At 34.0% G+C, this 5,079-nt stretch overlaps 1 long non-coding RNA gene across 1 annotated transcript; it reads right to left on the bottom strand.

Annotated features, from left to right (window-relative positions):
- Positions 1-2,619: 2,619 nt before the first annotated feature.
- LOC107656019 (uncharacterized) lies at positions 2,620-4,527 on the bottom strand. Its single transcript, XR_001630508.1, has 2 exons — positions 4,134-4,527; positions 2,620-3,370 (listed from the first exon to the last, which is right to left on the bottom strand). It is a non-coding gene; the product is annotated as an uncharacterized LOC107656019 (long non-coding RNA).
- Between the last annotated feature and the right edge of the window lie 552 nt (positions 4,528-5,079).

Below are 5,079 nucleotides of genomic sequence, written 5' to 3' on the forward strand. Positions count from 1 at the left end.
AAAGTGGCAGGACTAAACATTTTGTATGGCATCATTATATGTTCTCAGTTGTATTTGTCAGGAGGTGTGCACACATACAAAGAGCAGCTGGATTAGGGACAAGCGTTCTGACAAATGATTTATTTATTGAGGTGCAGCGGTGTGTTCATAAAGACAAAGGTTGTTTTGATAGATAGGCCTGAAATACTGATAGGTGTTGTTCAAGCTGTGTCTGAAAAGTTATTGCAATTTATCACAGCCAAAGTAAGTCAGCATTTTCCAGAGAAAAATGAGTTTATTCTCAAGTGGAAAATAACTGTATTTGTGGATGTAGTTTTGGGTTGCTAAAATAGCATATGTTTGATTCCAAGAAATATTTAACATTCCCACATCTTCCTTTTATGGGCAATCATATTTGCTCACTTGAGATAATGGGCATGGATTTTGGCCTGATATGATGGAAGACAGATCAATTATTATTTATATGATGGTTAAACTTATTAAAGGAATAGTTTACCCAAAACTTTAAATTTGCTGAAAATATACCCACCCTTAAGCCATCCGAGATGTAGATGAGTTTGCTTTTTCATCGGAACAAATTTGGAGAAATGTAGCATTACATCACTTGCTCACCAGTGGATCCTCTGTAGTGAAAGGGTGCCGTCAAAATGAGAATGATGTAATGTTGAATTTCTCCAAATCTGTTCCACAAACTTTAAGAAAATATCCCACCTTTAATTTTTTATTTATTTATTAAAGTAAACTTCCAGACATCAATAAATTAGCCTACATTTATTGGAGAATATCTGTGAACTGCAATGTTCGGGTCATACAGGATTTTATTTGGATTTAAATAAGGGTCATTAATTATTTCATATAGCTCTGCTGGAAAATGAATCTTTGTATGCACAGTCATTTGACTGTTTTGGTTCTATCTGTTAACCTTCATGCCAAAAAAAAAAAAAAAAACATTTTCAAGTTCTTCTTGCTAAAAAAACGAAACCCCAGATCATGATGAAGGTGTTCCCTGGATGTGTGTATGTTGCTTTCGCTGGTTTCTAGTGAATTGTGGGTCTCACTTACTACTGGCTTTTTTAATCCGTCTAGCCACTCTCTGAGGCGAATCAGAGAAATACTGGAGATTGCTACAAAGTTCATGCCATTTCAGCAAAACAGCTCTGCATCTGTGTCAGCATTGTAGCTAGAGTTTTTGTCACTATTCTGACAATTGCTCTTCTCATCTGGTTGTGACAATCTGCTCTATTATACATCGAAATAAATATAGTGGTTGAAATAAAGGTATAATTTTTTTTTTTGCTTAATTAGTAACAAAAGTTATCACATTTTCCACAGAAATATTAAACAGGACAACTGCTTTCAACATAATAATAGGTTGTTTCTTGAGCAGCAAATCACCATATTAGAATGATTTCTGAAGGATCATGTGACATTGAAGACTGGAGTAATGATGCTGAAAATTCAGCTTTGCCATTACAGGAATAAATTACTATTTAATATATTACAATATAGAATTATCTTATTGTAATCATATTTCACAACATTACTGTTTTTGTTGTTTTTTTGTTCAAAGAAAAAAAACAAAAACAAACTTATAAACAGTAGTGTAGGTTTTGATCTGACATGCAATGTTAAACAAAAAGATTAATGTTTAAAATAGTTAAAAATGACAGACGAGTAAAGGAAACGTACACAGGTAAATCCACATTAAAAATTTAATATCAAGACATTCATCATACAAAATAACCCAGAGTTTAAACCAACAACATATTGTCAGTGCAGATCAAAAGTACTGTATACAAATGTTTTTTTTTCCTCATCCTCACATGGCGCAAATGAAATCACGTCAGTATAAATACAGTATCATGTCTGTTAATAAATACATTCAAAACATAGATAATCAAATAAATCCTCTGTTAATAAGTTAAAATGCAAAACATATTTTTCGCTGTTTCATTTTGGTCATAGATGCATACTAAAGTTCGCTTCAAGGCATAAAAGAGCCAACCCCTAAAATTGCTACACCTGAAAGCTATCTCAATAGTGGTTGTTTACACTTGTTGCTGTTATTTTTTACTGAAAATGCAACAAAGCGTAAATTTTGCACTAATACGTTTACAGTGGGGCATTATAGCCTTAATTATATATATATATATATATATATATATATATAAAAATGATCTGTGAATATCATATCATTACACACAGTGAAATGGTAAACAGGATTGTGTAAAAACTGCTACTGAATGACTATATCATGTCTTTATAAAACAAAAGAAATGGAAGAGGAAAAAAATCAGAAAGCTTAAAAATGCTTTGTCCAGTTTGTCACACAGTGTCGTGAAGAATTTATTTACTATTAAGTGTAGATTTATTTGACGTTTTCATGATTGCCCTGGTGACAAACAGTGAAACTTAACTGGAGTACAGAAAGTACAAATGTTTAACTACTATCTCATGAAACAGCATTAATTGAAAAGAGTGTGCCAAGCAAAGTACCATAATGTTAAATTAAAGTTGTTGAAATGCCAAATGTCACCGAGCTGAGACCTAAATACTCTACTCAAAGCTGCAAAGTCATTTTGTGCCACTTCAAATGTCAAAGCTGTAAAAAGAAAAAAAAAAGAGCAAAATCTAAATAAAAAAAAATATTATGCACGGATGAACCTTGTTTAGAATAAATATACCAATTGATATCCATCTTCAGGGGACTTTACGTGATATTCAATTGAAATGGACAAATATACTGGTAAACCATTAAAACATGGTAAATGTCAGTCATTTCCTTCCTATAAAAGCACATAGACTTGTGGAACCAGCATTTTATTTTGCAAGATTGTATCTATCTATCTATCTGGTTGCCTCCCAAAAACTGCATTAGTACCGGAGTAAATAACCTGTATTAACACCTCAAAGTAACACTACTGTTAATCTTCTTAAACAGTCTGATCCATTTGTGAATGTTGTATAAAGACATATGAGGATAACATCCTAAATCTTTAAATCCAATCATCATGTTTTGTGCTACTGCAACCATAAAGCAAAGAAAACAGAAACAGCTCTTTGGTAGTGGCACTCTGACATACTGAAACTAATCTGAGGAGATGCAGAAAGAAAATGCATATAAATCAAGCTGGGATGATAAAGACCTTTTTTTTCTTTTGCCTATTCCCAGTCAGCTAAAGACAAGACAATGTGCTTTAAACGGAGACTTGTTTGAGTGAAAGTAAAACTAGTTCGCTACCGTCAGAGTCTACTTCCTTTGGATGTGTGTGTTTCTATCTGAGGTACTCTTCTTCTGAGAGAAAGTCCAGACTCTCGTCATCACTGCCCTCCAGTTCTGGAAGATCTCCCCACAGCAGCAAGTTCTGCCCTATGAAAGAACATTTATTAACTTATGTCTGAAATACTGAAATTATTTTTTTACAGCAAAGTACAGCATTTATTTTAAACAATTATTTTGCTTACTGGCATTTTTGATCAATTTAATGAATCCTTGCTGAAGAAAAAAAAAACTATCACTGACCCCAAACTTTTTAACAGTAGTGTGTGTGTAGTTAAGCTTCATTTCATTTTAAATACACAAGAACTCACTCCTAATTTATACCAAACAATAACTGAAGTTTCAGTTAAAAGATCATTTGGCAGCATCTTTTGTTGTGAAAAACATAAGGTGCTTTTTAGCTGGGTTTCAAACAGTAATGATAAAATTATAATGCAAGGCACATCTTCTAGAAACAAAAAAAGTTTAAAGTCTACACTGGCACTCTAATGCATTTTGGCAATTAAGACGTCCTCAAAGGGTGACAGGCTGGCCCACTCTGAGGAAGGCTCAATTACCGAAATGCATTAGTTTGTCAATCTAGACTTCTACCTTTTAAAATGTGTGGCAGACCAAAAAAAAAAAAAAAAGCTTTTTAAGGTTTTGTATCAAAAGATATTCTTTGAAGCGTTTTTTTAATTTTATTTCAGGATTCATTTGACAAAAAGTTTACATTGGGTATATTATACTTCCATTAGTTTTTTGTTTTTTTTTGATGGCTATGAGCAGATAATCTTTGAAACAATGGTATGCAAAACCTGTCTGACCATAAGCAGAGGGCACAGACAGTGTTTTTGCATCAGACGTCCCAAACCTGTTGCATCCAGTCTATTGATAGTGGACACAGCCTCACTGTTGAACATCCAGAAATGACCATTGTTGCAGGACAGCAAGCAGGGCTTGCATGGGGCCACCACGTGATATCCCACAACATTCCCACTGAGTGTGCAGAAAGAGCCAGAGAGACAAACAAAAACACCCGACTCAAATGCTTTGTGAGACACAATGAAACAGAACAGCAAATGGCTCAGTGTTAACAATGGACTGAACATTACCTAAACAAGTTTGATGCCAACCTACAAGTTTGGTAATATTTTTAATGTGAAAGGACGGGGAAAAACTGTAAAAATGTGAACTTTTAAAAAATAACTGTTTTCTATTGTAATGCATCTTAGAATGGAATTTGTTCTTGTGATGGCAAAAGCTGAATTTTCAGCAGCCATTACTCTAGTCTTCAGTGTCACACACATTAGACAGTATCGCTGAGTTTTTCTTCATTTCAGGATGAGGTTCACAGAGACGGCAAGTGCATTTTGTATGTTTTCTTTATTTTACAAAAGTACAACGTTTCACTGTTATTTTGAAGGTACACAAATAAAAAAATAGATCGTTTTGAATGATGTCTTGCTCTTATCTATCACATCTTTCCGCTGATGCGAGTAACCCAAGTGTTCGCACCGGCGCCTCCCGCGCGCACACAACATAATCAATTCTAGCATTGCAATCTTTACATCGCAGCCTCTTCATCATCAAAGTAAATGAGACAGCTAAACATACAAAAGGTATTCGTGACTCAATTTAGCTTGTCTTTTTTAAAATATGTAGGTTTTGCCGGTCAGCGCGAGCATCACCGTGCCGTGGTGTTTTCCAAACATATTTTTTGCATATGTGAAGGATGTTGTTTAAGTAGATATTCAGATATGAGAGAAGTACAAAGCCTTCAGTTCTTTACAAAATAAATAGGCTAATAGTTTATCAAC

Source organism: Sinocyclocheilus anshuiensis, unplaced genomic scaffold, assembly GCF_001515605.1.
Source record: "Sinocyclocheilus anshuiensis isolate Anshui unplaced genomic scaffold, SAMN03320099.WGS_v1.1 scaffold51, whole genome shotgun sequence".
Lineage (NCBI taxonomy): Eukaryota > Metazoa > Chordata > Actinopteri > Cypriniformes > Cyprinidae > Sinocyclocheilus > Sinocyclocheilus anshuiensis.